The sequence below is a fragment of the Sander vitreus genome, chromosome 12 (genome assembly GCF_031162955.1).
Source record: "Sander vitreus isolate 19-12246 chromosome 12, sanVit1, whole genome shotgun sequence".
In the NCBI taxonomy this organism is placed as follows: domain Eukaryota; kingdom Metazoa; phylum Chordata; class Actinopteri; order Perciformes; family Percidae; genus Sander; species Sander vitreus.
Window position 1 is genome coordinate 14,829,820 of NC_135866.1, and position 24,849 is coordinate 14,854,668.

Sequence of the window (24,849 nt, forward strand, 5' to 3'; positions counted from 1 at the left end):
GAGCCCCACTGGTCAGGCAGCTCTTGTTCCTTTTTTGTGTTCCTGCAGCACGTATTTTAGGACTGTGGGAGGCTGCTGGGTGTGGAATTTGTATGGCTCTTGGAAGAGAAAGCGGCAGGAGAATTAGGTTTGAGGGGTGGGATGTTTGTGTCCATCCCTGTGACCTGACCATTGAACTGACCCCCTAGTATGATGAAAGCTATGTTTTTATTAGGCCAATATCTACAGACAGCAGTGGAGTCCAATGCAAATAGATGATGAGGAGATTGGAGGAATGGAAGACTTTCCAAATAACAAAGCAAAATCCTGAGTACAGGGCTCAAATGGAGATTAGTCAGATAGGTCACAGGAAAACACAAAGAACACATCCACCGAAGGCCTCAGTGCGCTGAAAACAGTGTGAAGGGCTGCCTACTTTCCGAAACAGACAATCGGACAATCTCACCGACTTCCTCCAGCAAAAGGCCAGGTGTGAATATAAGTTTCATTCTTCACATAACTCCTTCTGTTGCTTTTTGTGCATATAACCAAGTGCAACACCATAAATGCCTTTGAGGAGAGACTGTCCCATTTGTACGATTTGTCCCATCAAGATTACAAAGACACCCAAAAGAGGGGTCTTGGAGGGAGATCAGGAGGGCAGGAGGATGCATGAGGCAATGGTGCCATGCTTTTTAACTTGGTTTTAAGTGTGGCCAACAGGTATAAACACCTTTTCCTTTAGCCGTGGTCGAAAAAAACTCGAAAATTGTGATAAATGTTATGAATATTTTAATGAAAGACAAGGGGATTAGTTAAAGGGATACTTTGCCAATTTGAATCCAGCTCTGTGTCATCTTTGTGTGGGCAGTGTGTTTAGATGAACAGTGTTTGGCTCCCCTCTGTGGCGCCGGTGCCTCTGCTAAGCTCAGCTGGGACCTTTGTTCGCTGAGGCCACAGAGGGAAGCCACCCATCATTCATCTGCACACACTGCCCACACAAAGATGACACAGAGCTGGATTTAAATCAGCAAAATAGCTCTTCAAGTACTGTCTTGAAAGGCACATTTTAAACACATGGGTAGGACTGGGTTAAATCCAGAATCCCAGTTATGAATCTTATGAATCCCCATTATTTTATTCACAAAAAACATAACTTTGATATGTCATTAGTAAGTTAGTGATTGATTTAAGACATCAATTAAAATGTTCTTATGACTGCAATGTTGTGAAGGAATCAGCACCTTGAAAGTGTGCTAAAGCGATCACATCTCCCCACTTTGGTTCTGACTTGTAACGGAGCTTCCCATGTCAGCTTAACCTCATGGAAATTCATTTTCCCTCACTGCTTTGCAGTATGTGGAGAGACTGTCAGTCATTGTCCAGACACTGGACCATGATTTTCCACTTTCAAGAAGCGTGGGGATCCCTGGTCATGTTCACCCGGAGGACAGGAAGGAAAAACAGGATGAGGGTTGCAGTTCTCTCAACAAAGCGAAGGCTCCCAGGTTGGAACTGGGGATCCCCTCGCTGGTGTGACTCGTGGTGTTCAGTGTTGGAGAACCAGAGAGTTGAGACGTTCCCATGTCATATTCTCTATTGTCTTTTGCACTTGGGTCAGGGATTCGCTTTCTGTCCCATGTTGGTGGAGATACCGCTACTGCGGTTAGGAGAGAGACAGCTGTCCTTTAACTGGAGAATCCGGGTTCAAGCCCGGTGTTGGCAAACATCCACCCTGCTGCAGAGTCCTTGAGGATGACACTTAATACTCTGTTGTTGAGTCTGCACATTGACCTCCCTGTGAAGAGGGGCAAGAAAAAAAAGGAAAAAACTTGATTTGTCGATTTCTTGGGACTCACACCTGGTGACTGAAAGGCTTGATAACATTCACAGTGATAGAAAGTTACAGTACAGTACATTGTGCTTCTATTTTAGGCTAGCAGTACTCCACTACATTTCAAAGTAAAATATTGTACGTTTTACTCCACTACATTTAACTGATATGTGTAGTTGCTTGTTACATTGTAGATTCAATATATATATATATATATATATGATCCGTTTATAAAATATGATCAATTGTTATAGATTGAACTACCAACAGTATATAAAGTAGGTAAAATTTGCTCCACCTTGACTACAAAATTAGCTACAATATCAACATGCTTCTTTTATGTGAATGTTTCAATAATAATCCAATAGAACACTCTGAACGTGGTCACTTTACATTATAAGTTCCACACAGTCGGACGAGAAAGCGGAAACCTCCACACCCACGTTTCCCTGGGTACTGGACTACTGGAATACTTGGAGCTCCGCGGAGCTGGCTGGCTGCCAGCTGCCAGCATAACTAGAGTAGCTATATTTACAGGTTGAATTTCGTCACGCCACTTATATAACATCTACCCCAAGGTCTTATAAAGCTAACAATGGTGTCCGATTTCAATTGAATGTATTTTTGTGAATTTCAGAGAAATTCTAAGAGGAGGCTAGCTAGCCGCAGGCTCTATCAATGAGACTCGTGGACAAGAGGCGTTTATTTCCCCGATTGTTTGTGTAAATAACTCAACACATTATAATTACACACATTATAAGATTAACTGTAACCTGTAGTAAGAGATTGTGGGCGTAACAACTCACTGACCGCGCTCTCACTCACACACACCGGCCATTTAGCAGGAAGAAGGGAGCTGCAGGCCCTTGAGCTCTGTCAGGGCAGCGGCGTTTGGTAGTCCATTAACCAAAAAAAATTTGACTTTGTGCGGGTATGGAGTGCCGTGGGCTGCCAGCCGTGACGGAGCTCCATCTACCTCACAGCAGGCCGGGGTCTGTGAAGGAAGGCAGGCCGGGCGGCGAGGCAGCAACACAGGCAGCACCGGCCTCTGAACTCCGACACAGTCGGACAAAATTTGCAATTAGACATCAATTTTCGTAAAACGGCCCATATTTGACCTCTACATAGTTGATTTCTCGCATAACAAAAGTCTCAGAAGGGAATTTAGTGGTAAAATAGCAGATGAACAATGTATACAATTTCTGAGATCTGCGTGACCTATTCAGAAGACTAACTGACCTCAGATCAGTGGTGTAGCCTATGTAAATGTTTGGGCATGACAAAGATAGAGACTAGAGGCAAATGAGGAGGAGATTTGCCCGTTTTCAGAGGCAGTTTCAAATTGTGAGATTTGCAGAGGAAAGGAGGTGTCAATGGGATTTTTGAGGTTCTATGTATGTCCTAGTTACCCACTAAACTGTCATTATTCAACTATGACAAGGTAAAATCGGTTTTGCATTCTATCACCCCTTTAAGTATAATCTTGACTGCAGGACTTTAACTTGTGCACTAATGAAGTATTTAACAGTGCGGTATTGCTACTTTTACTTAAGTAAAAAGTTCCTCACCATTCAGTACACACAGCTAAGTAATAAGTCAGTCTGTTGCAATTATTTTATTGAAACTGTCTACTAGTCTGCCTCACTTTTGTAAGTGGTAGAAAGTTTAATCGGTCAGATAACTTGCATGTGTAACAAGACCCAGGATGGCTTTATTTAGCCTGTGGAGGTGACATCAGTCACAGGGATGTGAAAGGTATTTCAGTCCTTCATGCCAACAGCCTCATACTTTTGATGTCGTCAGGTTTGACTTTTAGCTGGCTGCAGGTAGCTTGACATATCTGAGTTATGGTGTACAGAGATGAGCAGGAACAATTGGACTGATGACGTTAACTTCAAGCTCGACATTTCTTTACCTCATGCTCCAATATGTAGTCAATGACTACATACTTATGACCACAAGGTCAGTTCCTATTATAACCCAGAAAAAAAACCTCTCACGCTCAGTTGCTAAGTGTCAAGCAAAATTATGACTGCCTTGGTTTACGCCAATAAACCGTCTTTGCCAGACCGTCTCAATAACAGAATAGCAGCACCTGGCATATCATTGTTACATGCATGGACCAAACACACTTTTCTCTCATTAAATGTTGACGGATCATAGTACATTTTGTTTATTGAAATAGTGAGTTGGGATTTATTATTTCCTCTTACAGAGGAAATGTGCACACTTATTAAACACCTCATACTCAGGACATTGGTACAACATGGAAAAGAAGCCGGAAAAAGCAATAACGATAGGAACCTAGAGAAGAATGGAGAAAGTGTGCCAGTTTTTAAGGACATTTAATCTGGAGACAACACCCTGCATTTGTCAAAGGTTTTACCAGAGGTCATGATGCAGACTTGATGAGGTGACAAAGTTCTCAGGTACTTCTCATGCTCAGTTGAAGCAGTGAGGCTCTCTTTCTTCCATGAGGGTCAGCCATAGCAAACTTTCTGCAACCGGACAGAGCCAAGACACAGATGACTGAGGAAGACAGATGTGCTTGTTAAAAATATGTTTTTATTGATTTATTTTAAATGAATGCCAATGTCCACATTCAATTCAGTGTATGCTGCACTAGACTAGAGAGCAGTCATGGGAAAATCTGAGCTTTGTACAAATAATTAGCATTGAGGATAAAATCGGATACATTTTGAGCAGACATCCATATCCAGTTTTAAAAAAAAAATACTTCAGTGATTGTTTGCCAAATTGGTCCATGACCACAATTTGTCGGGACAAATCTTATGACTGAGATACTTCCTTTCAAAATAGTGTTTAAGGAACCACTGAAATACGAAAATCAGCCCTTATTTTCAAATTAAAGGGCATGCACGTTTACAGTCCACATTACAGAGATTCTTGATCAATTTGAAGCTTTCAAGTTATTTTATATCATTGCAACCACAAATGTTTAATTTTTCGGCTGTTTAAAGTGCTCTAGGCTTAGCAATAATGATTGAACATTGTATGTACTGGAAGAGTTCCACATGTTTATATTGTGGGATAGCTGCAGTAGCAGCCTTTCACTGGTTTCCCTCAGTGGATTTAAGAGTAGGAAAGATCATGGCTGTTAACTTTGTGTATGTACTGACATCAGCCACTGACCAAGGCTGTCAAATAGACATCAAAACATGCACTTAGGCAAACTGCACACTCCCTTTTCCCACATCCCATCCCAGAGCCCTTTATGTTGTCCACACAATGGAAATCCAAACACACAAGAAAGATTTTTCCATGCAAATGTGAAATCCATACAGGAAAAAGAAAAATATGCAGTTCGAGATTCACCATGCGCCCAAAGAAAACAACACTCTGTAAAGTGCTTGCGCCGCCAGCCCGACAACCTCCTGCCTTTCAATTATGCTGCCAGCAGTATATCAACTTGACAAATACTTAAGGATGTGACCTCTTGATCTGAGCTGAACCCAACCTTACCTCGAAATCGTGGTCAGTCTGGGTTGACGGACAAAACTGTAATCTCTTAAAAAAAGGTTCGGTCATCGCAGCCACATTCAGTAGCTCCAATCAAATGGATAAATGATAAACAAGTTCTTTTTTTAATTTTACTTAGTGAAAATCTGACGTAAACTTTGCTTTAGTGAATGAGATGTCGGGAAGGCCATCTGTAATTATATTCAATCACAGGGTGGGTCAGTGTTTGGATTAGCTCCACTTGTATCAGTTTGTAGATAATATGCACTTGTGTGGCATCTAATTTTCTTCTATAAATCTGCAAAACCCAAACAATCTGTACAGTCACCTGGTATTTTAAAGATGACAGCTTAAATGTAATGCAGTCACATTTTTTTTTTTTTCATGTGGTCAACATAATTTCAATTTTTTCTTGATGTATGCTTTTAACATTTTATGTAAACACTTAGCAGTAGATAGCATCGGCAGTCCCAGTGGGCAGGGGACAGGCTGTGGGAAAGTATATAAAAGTGGCACTGAAATGATGATCACTTTTCAGATGGGACTCTAATTGTTGCTGTCTGAACACCTCCTCCCAGTCTTAGAGAGACTGTCGTCTGAAACGACTGATGTTAACAATCGTCTGCTGATGTAGGCTGCAGTCCCTCAGCTCCAGAAGTTAGATAGAAAGCTCCTTGGCTTTAGGACAAACCTGATGTGACAGAGTCACAGCGTCAGTAAAGCACATTTCGTAGCCCACAAGCAGATTAAAAAAACGTTGCTAGCGAGCAACTCAGCGAGTTCTGACTTGATCTAAAAAAAAAAAATAAAAAAAAAAACGTTATTATATTTTGCTGAACTTGCAGACATCTGCATCTGTGTACATTCGCTCATGGACATTTGGATTTTTCAGCATAAAGATGCACCAGTACATTTTGCCATACAAAGTTCCTCATTAAATGGACTGGCCAATGAACAGCACTGATTCAAGCGTTTTATAATTAAGAAAACTTTGCTTTTGCCAGATGTTTGATCAGTAGTCTAAAAAAAGAACACTTACATGAATGTTGGTTTCCTTTACAAAATATGTTCTAAACACAATACAGTAACATACCGCACTCAGTCTGTGATGCACAAGATATACCACTACAAGTTAAAACGAAAAGTAAAGCAGCCTGTGTGGTTCACTGGTGAAAGAGAATCACAAAGAACAACATACAATAATAAGAATATACATAATGTAATTCATAACAAAATATAGGGTATCAGTTAATGATTATTGCCACAAAATCTTCACATCAACCAAACCTGCTTTGTTTAGTTTGGTTGAGTCAGATTCTGGTTAATTTCCCCCCTGTAGTAGGTATGATTTTTTGGGTAGATCGGAATACAGTGATCATAGTGGAGTGGAACAAAGCAAATTCACAGAGAACTTTTAGAGGAAGTGGTCTCTAGTCCAGTCGCAAACAAATTCTGCAGCGATTTGCTTGTGGCGGGAATGACATCCCTCAATCTGATCCAACTTCAAGGCGTACTCTGAAAGTTTTAGCTAAATGACTTCCATAGCCAGGTGCCCTTCGCATAATGGGAAGCGAATGAGCGAACGGGAAAGCAAGAAAGTATGTTGCCTTCTTGATATTTGGGACCTTCTTCACATCTAACCAGTAAGAGAGTGAACATTCTCACGTTAGCAAACAAACAAGAGTCTACAGCCATGCTAGCAACTGTACTTAGTAGAGCTTTTAACCTGCCTCTATAAAACCATTTGAATTTCATTCCTTATAATTTTTAATATTCAACTTATATTCAAATATGTAATGCTCAAATTCAGCCTATGATTTACATTTTCTACACTACTCAGCATGTGGTTTTTGAACATGTTCTGTCCACTAGAGGAGTTCCAACATTAGCCTAGAAGGGGCAACTATGTCACTGTGCATTGCATTTCTGGCACACTGCTTTGTTTACATTATTTTCCAACCATGAGCACACAGCGGCAAACACAAATCAACAGAGAACCCTGTAATGAAATAGTATGTGTAGTGAACTGGCTCTGTTGTAAAGGCTAATGGTAGGCTACTCGGTCAGCACAATGACAGCATGTTTGAAAGCACGAAATGATAAGTCATAAACGAAGTAACATTAGTGTTAGCCACCAACAGCATTAATAACTTTGCCAAATGGAGCTGTCACTACTTTTATTAACGGTTTCTAAGCAACCTGGTTCTTGTAGATTGTCATGTTAATGAGAATACAGCTATTAGAAGTTAGTCACTCCCTCTCTACTACTTGGTCTCTAGCTCCGTGCCCTAAGATCTCACAATGCCTAACACAAGGCATTGTGAGATCTTAGGGCATGGAGCAACACAGCTCACTCCCGCTAACTTATTGTTCAGACGAGACGTGACAAGCATTTTGTTTTTACATGCGGGCAGGCCAAGCGAGAAGGGATAGATTCGCTAATGTTAGCCAACACATTTATACAAAAATAAACATTTGAATAGTGATTTCAGCATTGGATTATTGATTGTTACTATTCGAATTATATTCAACTTTCCGAATTCATTCCAACTGTCCTAATACTTGAAACATAGTAATCAGAAATGGGAAGTGACGAAGTACAAATACTTCGTTACTGTACTCAAGTAGATTTCAGATATTTTTACTTTACTATTTATTTTTGTGCCGACTTTTTACTTTTACTCCTTACTTTTAACACGAATATCGGTACTTTCTACTCCTTACATTTTACAAAATTAAATAAAAAGTAAAACGTTACTTTAGTTTCAAATAATTTCAGTGGAGTTACCGTTATTTTTTTTTCACATCATCAATACAGAATTCAATCTACTGTAATTGGATGGGAATATACATTGCATTTGATGCACCACTACAAGATGACTTGACAGTATCACGGTTTGTCAGGAATGGCTTGGACCCAAATGCAGTTTAGATGATTTATTAAACAAAAATGAAGTACATACCAAAAAATCCAGAAAATAACAGGCAAAAACTAATTCCAAAACAGAAGAACAGGCTCTCAAAAACTGGAACTCAGAGTCGAAGGGTAGACTCCAGACACAAACAAACTCACAGAACACAGCAACAGAATAAAATGATCCGACACCAGACAAAGAGAACACAGAGACTAAATAAACCAGGTAACGGGGACTAACAAGGGACAGGTGACACTAGGCTGGGCAAAGGGCAATCACAAGGGAGGGAAAACTAAAGACAGGAAGTAAATTATAGAAGACAAGGGAAACAAATGTTTTTCAAAATAAAACAGGAAACAGAACAAAACAAAAAATCACAATCGTGATAGACAGATTCAGCGGCATTCATTCGCGGCATCTAGTGGTTGTTATTTGTAACTCTAAAAGTATGGGGAACTTCTTAATTAGTGTCTGTTTAGTAATTCATATTGTATCCTTTATTTTCTTTCCAGAGCCATATTTGAGCACACACACATACATGTAGATTCCTTTAAATGTTAAGGCGAAGATTAAAAAAGAGAAACTGGATCTGTGAATTCTCACAGAATCACAATTGAATTCATATCTTGCTGCTCAGTCAGAATCTTATTAACCTGGAGTCCCAGTCTCTGTCACAATAATGATATATGTGATGTTTTAGGCCTATTGACAGACATCCATTTAAAATGTAGGCAATGGCATATAAAGAGCCTTTTTTCCATGTCCACTGAAGTTTCTCAGCTTGCACTCTAGTAACATTTGTGTGGTCCAGGTAGCTTTGATAAAAAATGGTTGTCATTCACAAGGCTACTTTTACTTTTATACTTTAAGTAAATTTCCAAGCCTGTACTTAGTTACTTTTACTTGAGTTAAATCAGTACTTCTACTTTTACCAGAGTATTTTTTAACACAAGTATCTGTACTTCTACTTGAGTATGGGAAGTGAGTACTTTTACCATCTCTGATAGTAATGCTTTGAGAAAGATGCTCACCTCACTAGCATGCTCAAAATGATAATGTTAACATGTTTAGAATGTATTTCATACTACGGTCACCATCTTTGCTGGATTGCAGAAAACAGTACGGATGGACATATGTTTTGCAGGTATTTGGTCATCATAAAGTTAAGTATTGGAAAAATTTGACCTGATGGTGTAGTTAGATAGTTGTTGAGATATTTCAGTCAGGACAAAATTGGTGGGCCGATCGTCAGACCAACATTGTCATGTTTACTGATGGGAAATAGCCTACAAGTAGCCTCTGCTAAAGTTTTCAGAGGTCCCTCCTGTAAATTTGATTGGCACTGCCATAAAATTAAAAGGACCTATTGGCAGGGGCACCTTTGACAAATTGTAAACCAGCTGAGTTCGCCTCTTCAAACCTAACATGTAACACTTGTGAATGAGTCACAAAACTACGCTATGGATCTGCCAAACACATTTACGTGCTCAGCCAGTGTGCCAAATACAACACATGGATCCACAAGAGTGTAAGTGAGGCCTGCACATCCGTATGAAAACCGTAAAGATTTTTTTTTAAATGTTATCTTAGAAAACAACTATTACTACAATGGCGGGAAGGATGCACTATTAATGCAGGCCTTTACTATAAAAGAGAGTGAGAAACAGTGAGAATAGAGCAGATTAAACAGGCTTATGTCACTCTTGTATTGAATGACAATGAGATGTGCACTTTTTGGCACTTCTAACCATCAGCCAACCACTTACTCAGCAATTATATGTTTGTTATAACTGAAGTGCAGGGTAATACATGTGATGATGAATCCTGTTTCATTCAGTTAAAGCTGCTCTACTATTTATTACGTCTCCTTCATTTTCTTTCACTCATAGGTTTTGGTCTCAAGTACGGAAAGCCCTCAAAGTCAAGGTGAAATAAAATGGCAATGTTGGCCAAAAAAAGTTTATCTCCTACATACAAGAGGAGGCTTAACTAGGCTGTTTCGAGAGTGAGAAAGCCGTGCAGAATGATGCGCTAAGTGCAATATACAAAGGGAATTGAAAGTTCAGCCAAATGCGGCATGAACATGAGGTTCTACCTAGGTAACTATAAATGTCCACTTCCACTACATCCATTTTAATGTATATAAAGTAGGCTATTCATGATTAGTGTGATCTCTCTTATTTTATTTCTCTTTATCTATATGTTTCTAATAAATCAGAAGGCTTATTTCCAAGTAGGTTTTTGACATGTAAGGAATTTACTTCAGTGTTTGGTGCATAATGAACATTTTAGGAGGAAATAAAAATAAAAGCAAAGTAAAACACTTATTTCTGACACCTTATCCATATGTTTTTTCAATAATATTTTACAATATAATCCTGGCTGTGGCTAAAGCAGGATTGATTTTACAAAAAACATAATAAACTAATGTCACTAGTATAGCTACAAACAGGTAACTGCCATGTTTGTTGTTTATACCTTCCCATAAGTGGGAATGGCATATTTTACATATCTCTGTTAATGCAAGCTTTTCGTTCAGTCCAAAATGGCGGCAATTTAGCTCTGCAGCCTCACACAGATGTTGTATTGACGACCCTACAGAGGGTCACCTTGTATTATTATAACCTCTTTGTTTCAGTTCATCAATTATAGACATAACCAATTGGCTGATTGTCATAAAAATAGAATATAAATGAATGCAAAAGGATATTTCAAAAAGAGAAGAATCCAAACTCTGGCAGAAATCAAATCTTCTGGGTAAGATTCTAATCCTTTATGCCACACAGGGTAAGTACTATATTTATATAACATATATGTCCCAGGACATTATACAGTACATACAGTATATGTGAAATGGACCTGAATCATCCAGCGGAGAAAACATACCACTTTCTCTACCAAAGAACTGGAGAGATTTAAGAATGTGGCCTCAGACTTGGCACAAATAGGCAGGACAGTCACGAAGCTGAATGTGGGCAATAAACAACAAGTCACGCAAATGTACACTTCACATGCAACACAGTTGGTGATTCACTTAACCGTCTGGCTGAAAATGTATTCCGTTTGGCCTCGGTTACATATGTCATCATCTCTTATTACAGCAGAGTAAAGACAAACACGAGTGAAGCTGAATGCAGGTTATCAATATAATACTCACAAATTACACCATGCAGGGAGAATCCAAGTAAACCACTCTCACTGCCAACTTCATTTGAGACAATGGAAATCTTTCGGTCTCCCCTCCCTTTTGAGCAGTCAGAACACTGCTCCCTCCTTGCGTCAGCACCGCTCCCCTATTAAAACAATATACGAAAGACTTTGTGCTAAGGCCATTAATGACTAGAGGAATTAATATTGAGCCACGGCCATGTCTCAAAGGGTTTGGTTGACTTCCCACACTATGAGAGTCTGCTATACAGCAGGCCTCCATGACCACCAGCATTGCCAGGAAACAATCGTTAACATCAGGACCTACATGTTTCCTCTTAATTGGATGTCTTTCATCAAACAATTACAAGCTTGCTGCTGCCAACCAGCTGGGAAGGGAAGGGCTCGACAGAGATAACACAATTACATACAGAGGACGAAAGCAAGTAATATCAGAGATGCTGGAGGCCAACTAAGTCTCATAATCACCCTTTTTCCTAAACACATTAGGGTTTCCTGTATGTGCTTCAGTATTTTTTTTAAATAAAAATAACATTGTCCATTATAAAAGTTTTCTTCTTTACGAATCATTATAAATTGCATCCTTTGGGCTTTTGTCTGCATTCATATATATTTTCTTAAGTTCTTTATAGTAGATACAATTAGTCGTTTAGTTGAAAATAAACTCTGTATATCTTAGAAAATGTTTCCGAATCTCTTTTTTGTAAATGGCAAAACAGCATTCTTTTGTAAAATCATAAATAGATATGGCTCTATCTAAAGACCCTACACCCTCGTGGTCCTACAGCACAGGTGTTTTCACCTTTGGCTGATTGGACAACTTCTCAGGACTTTGTGGGCGTGTATATACTGTTTGAATGACATCTCCCTGACTCTCCTGTTAGTTGCACCTGTTCGGGTAGAAATTCAATTACAAGCATACAGAAGCTACGCCCAACTTCCACCTAGGCAAATCTAATCAGCCAGAATAATTGAAAACACCTGTGTGAAGAACAAGATGGATTGTGTAATTTGGGATTTTGTCATCTACCTTTTTACCCAGAATCAGTGTTAATTTTGACAGCAAATTCTGATTTAGTCTTAGTCTTTTGAATAACACACCATTTAGTTTTAGTCTTACTTTAGTCATCTGAAATCTTTTAGTCTTAATCTAGTTTTAGTCGACTAAGTATCATAATAGTTTTAGTCTTAGTCTAGTCTTAAGTCTTTTAGTCTTAGTCTAGTTTTGGGTAGACCAAATATTAGCAGATTTTAGTCGACTAAATCTACAGTGGACTTAGTTGACTAAATGTTTCTCCAGAATTTTTGGTCATTGGAAGTATCCATCAGTCTGTTATGGAATGGTATTAAGGTTTGAATATGCAATACAGACACAGATTTAACGGTTCGTCCTAGACCTAGCTCTGACATTTCTGTTGAGACATGAGACATGTCATTGCCCTCGGACCGGGTGCACTGCAAAACGTTAGCGTGTTGCTAATGAGCGAAGTCAACTGAAATCAGCCAAAGCTGTGTAACTAAGACTGTGCAACTAAACACAACTAAGTATAATGTAAATAACCTAACTGTTTTTTAGCTAAACGACTGAAAAAGTCCTCGAAACTGTGCAAAGTTCTGCAAACTCGTCCTCCTGTGTAACTGCTGCTGCGTTTGTTTAGCTGTTGCGCCTGCATGTGCCGCAGCTTTTTAAAATGGCTCTGCTGCTTCCGCATAAATCAACCTACCCTCAAAGATTTGCTCTGATTGGATTTCTTCCCAACTTGTCCCACAAAAAAGAGTGGTTCTGATTGGATCTCTTCTCCATTCGTCCCTCCCTAACATTTTCGTCTCATTTTTGTTTGTTGACTAAAGTGTCTGTTATATTTCATCACAGTCTTCGTCATCATATCTGACTTTTTATTTAGTTTTTATTTAGTTTTCGTCCGTGAAAAAGGTTCGTTGATGAATATTTTTCATCATAGTCTTCGTCAACAAAATTAACACTGCCCAGAATCAAATCTCAACTACCTACGTCAAGAGAAGAGCACACTGGCCAAAACCAGAAGAGGCGAACTGTACTAACCAAATGGCTAATGTCACCACCAGACTTGCAAAAAGACTTTGCAGAATTCAGTCTCCCAAAGCTGTTACCCCTACACAAGGGCAACAGAACGCACTCATAAAAGACAGGTAGGAACATCTTCATGTCAGTCTTACAACATGAAGTGTCAGGCACTTAGGTCGCGGCCACGTTTGAAAATTTCCCACAGTAGCATTTACTTACCATAAATTTAGTCAGCAGTTGCGTATTCTCGCATTGCCAGACCTATCTTCACAGCTGTGTGGAGTAAGGTCTGGCTACACCATACATACATTCATGGATAGGAGAAAAAAACACTCTGGGTTGTTGGCATTTCTTTAAACCAATCACAACCGTCTTGGGAGGCGCTAAGCTCTGGACGCAGCGGTGGTGGCTCTGCAAAACGGTCTCTGGAAGGAACTATTTTTTTTTGTTCACACAATACAGTAATGTGAGGTATTTAAGTTTGCTGGATAGTTAAATGTAATTTGCTCGTGTATCGCCATGTGTACTTAGTCCATAACAATCTAGGGTGACCAGATGTCCCGGTTTGACCGGGACAGTCCCGATTCTGAGTTGCGTGTCCCGAGTCGGGAGTCGACCTGTCGGGACGCCAAAATGTCCCGGTTTACACCAACCACTATGAAATTGTCCCTGTTGTCAGCGATTATATAGCTGACGTGGTCTTATTATAGCGCGACCATTAACTAAACCCATGTAGAAAGAATAATAAAGTGTCCAGCGTATGAGTTTAACAATGTTTGTGTGTGTCGTAGCGGTCTGAGTCTGCATAATCTGTGCAGCCAGCGTTACATTTGTAAACATTGTCGCAATGTCTCTTCTTATCTGTCTCGTTTTCTAGGTCCGCTGTAAAGTCAGCACCTTTGTCAGTTCGCCATGTGTCTACCGGGCACAAATGCTCCCATTGAGCGGATCTTTTCGCTCATGAACAACACATGGACTGACGAGAGGAACCGTATGACCATTCCCACCTTAAAGATGCTACTCGTCACACAGGTCAATTTTGCTGACACCTGTGCGCAATTTCACAGTAGGCTTTCAGCCAACAAGTTGATTCTTGAGCAAATTCACTCTTCTAACAAATATATTAGAACGAATGTTTCCAATAGGGAAGCTATCTGCTCTATCAAATGAGATTACATTTGTGTGTGTGTGTGTGTGTTGTTGGTTAGAATAACACTGGTAACACTTTACAGTAAGGGTAGGCCTACATGAATTATCAAATTCTGATTTGAACACAACTTGTGCATAATGATGTACCCACCTTACCTAATGCTTTAGTTGATGTGTTGTTCATGCATGAGGTCATGAATGAGAGGCTATCAACTCATGTCAATTCCTAATGATTCATAAGATTTAAAGGAATGACGTAATGCACAAATCATGAATTAATTCATGCATGAATTCATAATTCATGTACCCTTACTGTAAAGTGTTAGCATAACTTTAGGTCAAGCCTGTAGCAGCAGTTCCAAATAATTCGTTTAGTGCCATGCAATGAAAAAGGCCTTTTCACAAAGTTTTTCACAAGTTCAGTGAACAAAAGAATTTTACAAAAGAATGCTTTAATTCTGAAAAATAAAGTTGGTCCCACACGAAACTCACTCAATGTCTTTTAATATTATTTCTTAGATATGTAGGTTACGTACCAAGAAAATTCATGAATATTAACTGAGATACCCCATTATGTTGTGAGCAGTAGGCCTATGTGTGCTGTTGGCAAAATGGTGTCTAATCTGTCTGTGTCTATGTCTGACCTGAGCTGGCACATGTTCACATTAAAAAGCGTGTGCGTGCACGAGCACTATGGTCACGTGCAAAGTCTTCCAGTTTTAGTTCCGGGTAATCTGGTCACCCTATAACAATCCCCACCAATCTGTCCCAAAACGTCCCAGTTAGAGAGTTATTCACTGAAAGAACCAAGGCCTGCCTTGTTGCACGATCCAAACTTTTTGCAAGACTTGCCATTTTCAGCGTGTAGCTTGCTAGCTTGAAGTTTGTTGTTGCTTTCCGAAGCGAACAGAGTTTGAGAACAGCAACACACAGAGAGCAAAAGGTGAGGGACACATGCAGGATGTCAGGCAATTATCCTGGAAATGTACTTCCGTTGATCTAGACTAGCAGTTGCGTAATCGATCACAGTGAACATCAAGAAAAAATAAACTAAAAACTAATGGCTGCCTAATGGCTGCCTGAAAAGTGGGACAAAGCCATTCAAAAAACTAAAATAGGGCAGCAGAGTTTGTAAAATGGTTGGTTCTGACATTAAGTAAATGTTATTTGCAGTAAATGAGCTAATGCACATATATCTTTTATTCATTTATTTCTATGTTTTAATATTCTTAAATCCACCAACATTCTTTGGTTCACAGGTGGTTTCATTTACAGCGCTGCGGGTTGTAACATCTTCTAACATTACAAATCTGAATGTATTAGCTATTGAAATATTCTGGCCACATTCCAGAATGGCTTGAAAGATTAATGTCGTGTTTATGATGGAATTAGATGGCTTCTGGCCCCTGGGTTCAAAGAACCATCCTGAAACAAAGGAAGATGGAGAATGACCTGACCCGGTTCTGCAGTGTGAAATCACTCCCAGGTCACATGTGTTTTTGTTCATCCTCTTCACCTTGAGGTTTTAGAAGATGGAGCAGATGGCACGCAATGGTGCAACAGACCTGCTAAAGGCCATCTCGCCGGTCCAGATGCAGTCTTTCATCTTTTTTTAGAAACACAGTTGTGGTAACGATGATGTCTACACTGACAGAAAGCCTGTGTATGATCACAGCATGCTGTTGCTCGGGGACACAACAGGCATGCGGTGTATTATTCTGAATCTGGAGAATATTTCATGGAAATATTCTCTGCTAGTCATGGGGTGAAAACCTTTCACCTATTATTGACAACTTCTCCACAGCAAGCTAAGTGACTCCCCCAGCTTGACTCGTTTTCACAGTTAGGCCCATGTGTGCATATTGCAAAATAATAATTGTCCAATTTATCACACTGTTGGAATGGTGAAATACTCTGGATATATAAAACTGATAGGGTCAGTAGTTGACAGTAGATAGTCCACCACCTCATCAAGATCAAATGTGTGCCATTATGCACTGAATCGTCTCACGTTTTTCGTGATAAGAGAAGCACAGTGAGGCTCTCCAGACCAGCTCTGCTATCCCCGCACAGATAAATGGCTTCCTTTTTGAAAGGTCCCACTCCTCATTTGGATAAGCAGCATAATCAGCAAAACACTTTTAAAACTATTCCCTCATTAATGTTTGAAACAGGGCATTATTGTTTGCACTCCGAGTCAATTTGGACATAGTCCATGCTCTGTTGAACCTTTGAAGTGTTGAAGCTTCATTGGTCACCAGCAAATGGATTTGAAAGATGTCACTCCAATTATTTTTGGCTTTGACATAAATAACAGAACACAGGAATTCTGTATGTGAAAATTTAAATAAAAAACAATTCTGGCTTAGTATCTACCCAAGTGTTTTATGTCAGAATTACAAAGGAACATTACAGCTGCAGATTCACATTTTTTAAATAAGACAATCCTTTTGATCTTTCATTTACATAACATTCAAGTCTCACAACAGACAGACCAGAACAGCAAGACATAATTTAGACTGAAAACAGAACTTCAATCAAATCAAAAGCAGATGGCAGAAGAATGTCTTAAAATGCTGAGAAAATGTCCAAATATAGAGATCTCTCTTCTCGTTGATGTGAAAATTACATGTAAAATATTAATAAATCAGACGTAATCCTTCCTGTGATTCAAGACATTTTATATACCTGAAAGGTCTCTCATCGCTTGTAAAAAAAAAGCATTTTACAGTATTGTGTCTTATGTTTGGATGTCATCATTCAACAAGACAAATGTGTTGAAGCTTCGTTTATTAACTTCCGAAATACATTTACACCGTCCCATTCGTTCCAAGAACTGTTTTAACAGCAAAATCATTTCAAATATTTAATTTAGAGAAGATTATGTTTTTCCTTTGTTAGCAACCATCAGCTTATGTCAAATTAAAAGCACCCAACACGAGGTCCCCTGCTGTTTTCAATTACACTCCACAGTTATCCAGACAAAGTAAAATACAGTGCAACACATGGCTATACTTAAATATGTGCTGTACTTATCTGAGTTCTATTTCTTCCAGTTGTAACTACTTTTTTATGTTGAGACAATGTAGTTATATTTTTCGTATGTAAACAATAGGAAAGAATTGTAAATATTACAGAAACTAAATTGTGAAATGTGAATAACATTGCTTCTACAGTACATGACTGTAAATAGCCAATACAAAGTATGTATTTTTTCTATTAACTGTAATGCTGATTTCAGTTTGGAAAGGAACATGCAATGGACTGCAGACAACAAGGGAAAATAAGCACAAAAAAGGGGGTAATTTAACATTTTATCATCTTCAAAAAGGATAAAAACTTTTTTTCCAAATGGTTGTTTTGAATGTGCATTTCCATTGGTACAGTAAACTCTTTTTGGAGGAGTTCAGCACACATTTATCATACTGTGTTTTACCAAGACACATGAACTCTTAAGAGAAATATAAGATTTAGGTAAATTAGCTAAGTACTACAGTTTTGAGGATAATTAGTGCACCTCACAGCCTGTAGGTGAAAGCAAGAAGTTCTTAAACTTGTGAATGATGTCAGTGGTATATTGTGTATTATGTGACCTTATTTTGAATCTGTTTTGTTTGCTCATGATCGAGAGGGACTATAAGGTCACTTTCATCTCTAATAAAAAGTTATGTTAGAATTATGAAGTGTTTCAAAGAGATATAGCAACACAATGAATGTCATCTATTGCTTATTACAAATATTCTTATCAACAAGTCCTCCAAACCACACAACAATCTAGGTCATTTATTCCTACCCTCTAATATGACCTACGGAAATGTTTCATAAATTAGCGTCCCCTAGCTGTGGCAGGATTGGTGTCTGTTGTGACTTGCTACACTGTTATCTCGAATTAGTTGACTTTACTAGAAATGTGTGAAGAAACCTGTTGCCTTTTTACACAAGGTGAAACTTGAAACAGGTCAAGTTGTATTAACACAGAGCGGTAAGTTGATGCAGTAGACAAATCAAGTTTACTTTAGTAGTCATTACTAAAAATCATTAGTAAACATAAATTACATTTTTTCTGGAGTCATGTTGTCTAAAATAAACGGACCACCGGATGGACCACATACAGGTTGTCTCATTGGAACTACAGCTTCCAATGAGACAACCTGTAGGGGGACCAAAGAGGGAAAAGTTACATAGTATGCCTTTAAGTTAAAGCTTTAGTGCGTAACTTTTTTATATTAATGAACGTCCGTTACGTTTAAGCCATTACCAAATGAGTTGATACAAAGCTAATTAAGACTATCAGCTGCACACAACTCTCTCTGTATTTCTCAGTATGGCTGTGTTCAGAAACTAGTATCAGCCGGCAACTTTTGCATGCAGAAAATCGAGTGAAGATAATTACCTCTTCTGAAGAGTCAATTATGCTTTTTTTTATATCCTCCGTGTCCTCTTTGGCTACTTGCAACTGCATGGAGGAGGGGTGGGGGTGGTGCGCGATCACGGAAGGCTCGTATCATGTGGATGCACAGACAGTTGTGTTGTCATTACTTAGAATTTCTCATGGGGGAAACACAAACTACTAGCCTGACAATCCGGACCCAAACTCTGGGAACTCTGGGTCTGGGAACTCACCATTGACGGAGCTCAATCCGAGGGGCAGGATAAACGGTTGTCTTTCAAATTCCCTCTGCACGCAATAGGATAGCGCTACAACCAGGCAGAGCAATGAAGAAGTTAGTGAAGCTAGTTGATAGATTCAACTTTTGCCATATCCAGTCTGCAAAACTCCGAACACATCTTCCTTTTTTAAGAATGATTTCAGTGCTGTTCTTTGTTCTTTTCTCAAAGAAAAGCTTAACTCCAAGTCTTCCAGAAGACCGCTGTTCCCAGCAGCAGCAGCAGCCATAAGCCCGCCTACCGACTCTATACACGATGTGATTGGCCTGACCAGAGTTTGGTTTTTCCAGCTCGCAAGCTAACAGAGAGTGCCTAGACCCCCCTGGCTGCAAAATAAATTAGCTGCCACTAGGGTGCGTCTAGATTTCTAGGCTAACAAACTACGCACTATAGCTTTAAACATGCAAAAGAACATAACAAATATAAACATTAAGCTACTAGGCTACATTTCACTACTATGTTTCACTACCGAAGAATAAATTTGCCTATATAAATATTGTTTTATTTTTATTACAAAATAATTTTAAATTTCATGTATCCAATACATTAGTTCCAAAAAACCAGAAAAATACTATTTTAGACAGAACATCATGACTTGCCAACAGGCAACACTGCATGGCAAATTTCACTCAATTTCTCCGATCTCGGTCATGGTGCAACAATAAAAGAACATAAACAATACTAAATCAACCATACAAAACTAAAACCCAGATAACAGAAATGCACACCCAAAACATTAAGAGAACAATATTAAAACACACCAGGACAGAAACTGCTCAGAACATATTTTTTTGTTCCCATGAGGCTTTGCATCGCTTCAGCGCAGAACAGTTCAAATGACCCCACCCCTTCCATACAGAAACTTAACATCCTTAGTTATCTCTGCTTAATATGATTTGTGCACTGCATACTTAAGCTGATTATTACAAACAACTAATGTGTAATAGTAATGAATATGGTTTTTAACAAAACATGAAAGAATAAGTAGTGACCACTAAAAAGTTTAATTACAACTAAATCTTGGTAGGCTTCAGAAATGGTGACAAAAAATTAAACATGTTCTAACATATGATTAGTACATCATAATTATAACTTCCTATTAGCAAAAAATACATCCCTTGTATGTGCACACGTTTTCTCCTAGTGTTCCAGTGTTCTCATCATACTGAAATGCATATTGCATTTGCAATGCATTTTTTCCATCAACCTTCAGTCTGTATCACCTGACAGAAATGAGTGGGAAACAAAACACTTGTATTATTATTCTGCTTTTTGTAGTGAGGTTGGGAGGCCAACAGGTGCTGCCAAACATGATTGTAAATTAGTTGATTTATTTTCATTCATTACCTACATTGCACTGCAGTTAGTTTACTTCACATTAAACCAATCACATTAGTTCACATCAAAATGAACATTACAGTGCACACTAATCATATTGAATGAATTCATTGTGGAGTTGAGATGGTTATATTTCCATATAACATATATTTGAAAAAGAACTTAAGGCACGACTGTACTGTTACAGTGTGTTGTGACAGGCTCCTCGAGTATAGCACAACTTTTTGTAAAAGAGAAAAGGCCTACCCCTCTTCCTCATTTTGCTTTTTATCTGCATTGACGCTTTTGCACAGCATATAAGCCAGTCATAACACAGTTTTGGAAAAGGGCGTACACTTTTACAGTAACAAATTAAATTTATGGACACAATGGTCTAAAACTGAGCCCACCGCTGACTGTCAAAACTAAATGAAACTTGAGTGCAGAGAAAAGTTCACAGAGTATTTGTGTGTCAGGAATGAACTTTTGCCAGGTCATCCAGTTTGTGTGCACATGAAGACATGAACTTTTATTTCATGCGTGTAACATCACTCATAATAGAGGAAGACCTGCCATCGTACTTTACCTGTGTGTGTGTGTGTGTGTCTGTGTGTGTGTGTGTGTGTGTGTGTGTGTGTGTGTGTGTGTGTGTGTGTGTGTGTGTGTGGGTGTGTTGATAATGTGCCGCCATAAATCAGCTTGATTGCTTGTAGACACATCAAAGCATTGGGAACACTCCTGTGATGTGAACTCTAAAGTATCTCCAAATTCCAGAAAAAACAAGCATCTCGTTGATTTTCCTGATATTATTTCATAATACATTCTGCTGTCGACGAATTATGCAATAATTGGTTTTAGAGAAAATCATTAAAGAATCCACCACAGGGGGTGTTTTTTTGGTAGAAACACTGCAATAGCTGATGACTGCCCCGTGAATGGCAAGAACAAGAACGTGACTGAAAAGAAGAAACAGAGTGAGATTATGGAATTTAGGATATGAGAAAACGTGAGAAATCATAGTTCTTTTAATTGAAATTGTCTAGTACCTGTCAGGCAAAAGTTTCACAGCCCATCAATCATGGTGATACAGTTGTAGTAACATGTCATTAGGCTTAATAAACATTGACTATATCTTCTCATTACATGTGCTGATAGTGGTCATTTAGTTATTGTCTTCATTAAGTAGCCCTCTTCTGGATCCATTGTTTTGTTTCTTGAGTCTGTCGGACCAAGGATCCGTCACGCAGCTCCTGCTTGTTTTCTCATCTGGCCAGCCGAGTGTCCACGGTCACTGTCATATCCTCAGCCTGTGGTCTCTGCATCGTTAGACAGGAAGATGAATGCGAGTGCTATGGGCAGCATCATTATTAATGAAAAGTGACATCATCGCGTGGTCTGCTTAGAAGCAATCAGGCCTTTCTCTCTGCAACACTCAATGCAATCCAGATGTCCGTTTGATTAAAGGCTTAAGCAAGATTGGAGAGGGTGAGACGGGAGGAACAGCACAGGTTGACCCCTAGATTCTAAAACAGAGAGTTTTATAAATTTATTTTAAAATAAAAAACACATGGATGGAAACCCCACCCCTGCAACCCTTCTCCTACCCGTTTCTGATGGTTGTCACCTGGTTTCAAGCAGCAGGACTTGATAATCTGCACGAAAATTCCTGTCTAATTGGACCTACTGCTTATTGTGAGACATTACATATTTCCCACACCTAATAGTTGTGGGAAACTCACACGCTAATGTTTTCACACTGCTGAAAGCTAATTGGACAGTCAAAGCTTACTTACAGGGATAATATTTGTTGTAATCAATGTTTTTAACCTGCTATCAGCATGGTTCTGCATGGCAATGTTGGTAAGTGTCCACCACTTTGGTACAGACTGAAGTATCTTAACAATTATTGGATTGCCAACCTATTTTGTACAAATATTCATATTCCACAGAGGATGAAGCCTACTTACTTTGGTGATCCCCCGACTTTTCCTCTAGCGCCATCAGGAGGTCAAAGTTTTCACTTATCCAGTGAAATATCTCAACATCTACTTGATGAATTAGCATACAACCTTGTGATCCCCTGACATTTGCTTTAGCGCCATTATGAGGTTGACATTTGTGGTTTTGACAGGAAAGTCTCAAGTATTGGATGAATTGCCATGATCATCTGTAATGGCTAAAATTCTTATAATTTGTATTGCATGTTTCCTTCACCCTAGTTTATCTAGTTTTACAATAGAAACTTGAAAACAAAACTGAAAAAAACTGTCAAACATGCACAGTCTTTTCCATAAAAATTGCAATGGAGGTGTGGAACAGTCAAAACCAATTGTATATACTGTCTCTAGTTGCACTTGTTTGAAGAAGAAATGGGACATTCAATCTACCTCATTTTCTCTCAAAATAACATTTCAGCATGTTGTCCAAATCATAATGTGAAGAGGCCTTGAAAGCCTCAGCATGCAGCTGCATCTGTCACTGTGAGGCTTTCAAGCCAGTGCCACCAGGGACTCACCTCCTGTCCAGCAAAGAAGGATTTAGGTAAACTCAAAAACATAAAAACACACCTCACCTGTCATAGGCCAGGATAAATTAAGTCTACCTCGTTTTTTCCCTTCTCTCCCCAACCAGCATTTGACCTGTGCTGGCCACAAGAAGACTCAGGCGGTTTGGACTGACTGCAACCCGAACTGCCACATAAAATGACTCACCTGACGCTGACTGGGCGTGACCGTCTTCAGCTCACATTTTCCCCCACCAATTTTTATGAGAGCAAAGCCAATGTTGAAACTGAAGCATAAACCCACCCAGTGCTTTTTGGCCCACTTGTTTTCTTTAGCGTAAATGTAGCTGATGCAGGATGGATAGAGGGATGAAAAATGAGAATCAGTGACTCACTTTATTTGCTTTATTCCATTAATGGCAGGCATGATATTTATCATGTTACTATGGTGGCTCTGAGGGTATCCCAAGTTCTGTGACATGCTGTTTTCCACCACGTTTCCATGTATGGGGGTCATAGGAAAGCCTAAATATCACTAAGAGATGTATGTCTATTTTGTTTTGACTTCACAGGTACCAAACAAACATGCACTGCCTTGGAGAAAACACTGGGAAACTCCCTTTTCTGTGTGTCAAGCTCTCCCATTCTTTGTGGGCCAAATGTTATACAGGGGAAACCATCACTCACTGTCTGTGCCTCTGTCAGGTTTGCAATGATGCTGACTGGTGTAAGGTTGACGGATGCCACACATGTAGGCTGCGGTCCCTGTGAGGGGCGAGGGCCACGAGACAGTTATACAGGGAAAGGTGGTGCAGCAGAAGGTAAAAGATGACCTAAAGTGAAAACACTGAACAGCCTGTCCATCAACATGTTTGTGTGTTTATTTTACCAATTATTGTTTGTTTAGTTCTCTGCATGCCATCTGACATATACAAGGGAAACATTTTCAAATGTTATCCTAATTTTGAAGGGAAGACTTCTTACAATGAAATACATATAACGCTAATGATCTAATTTGAAGTATATATCTGTGATTGTATTCATAATTAAAGGGATGGCATGGAGTAATTTCAACCTAGGGTCCTTTGCACCATGACCTCGAGCCAAACAGCAAGTGTGATTTAAATAAACTCCTGGTGTATTTACAAACTTTCCAATGCCTCGTTTTATGAGTACAGAACCTATTTGTACTACTGTAGAAGTTTGGTACCATTCCGGGCATTATTAGAGGGGTAATTTACAAGATACACTTTTGGTTCCATTAGTGCCTGCACTAAGCCATTCGGCTGATAGCGCTAACTCACCCAATGTTCAACCAAGGGAAAAAAGCTTATGGGGGGTTGTTTGGCTTGAGGTCATGGTGCAAAGGACCCTAGGGTGAAATTACTCCGAACCATCCCTTTAATGCTGAACTCTTCATGCCCTCTCATTAAAAAAAAAATCATTATTAACATCTTTTGCATTTTTTGTTGTTGTAAACGGGTAGTTTTGGCAAATATGTTTAGGCTAGCTGCTAGGATAGCAGATTCGGTAAAGCAAAAAGGAGGGAGCATCAGGTCTAATGAAAACCATGAGGTCGAGACAATTTCATATGTTATAGCCTTAAAATAAGTTTAGGATTCCTACATTGTCAACTACATAGATGGAACATGCATCATACTGTACATTCAAACAGTGTAAAGGTATACTGATGAAACAGCAAGAAGCTGTCCCTTGCAGCCCTGCAATAAATTCTGCCTTCATAAATGTTCACTTTTTGTTTTAGAGAATTGTTGATTCAACTTTATGGTCG

At 39.1% G+C, this 24,849-nt stretch overlaps 1 long non-coding RNA gene across 2 annotated transcripts; it reads right to left on the minus strand.

The window, feature by feature from the left end:
- Positions 1-677: 677 nt before the first annotated feature.
- LOC144526738 (uncharacterized) lies at positions 678-11,597 on the minus strand. Of its 2 annotated transcripts, none has more exons than XR_013502772.1 (3): positions 11,366-11,597; positions 4,200-4,342; positions 678-1,777 (listed from the first exon to the last, which is right to left on the minus strand). It is a non-coding gene; the product is annotated as an uncharacterized LOC144526738 (long non-coding RNA). The 2 variants fall into 2 exon arrangements; XR_013502771.1 differs by lacking the exon at positions 11,366-11,597 and adding an exon at positions 5,297-5,377.
- Between the last annotated feature and the right edge of the window lie 13,252 nt (positions 11,598-24,849).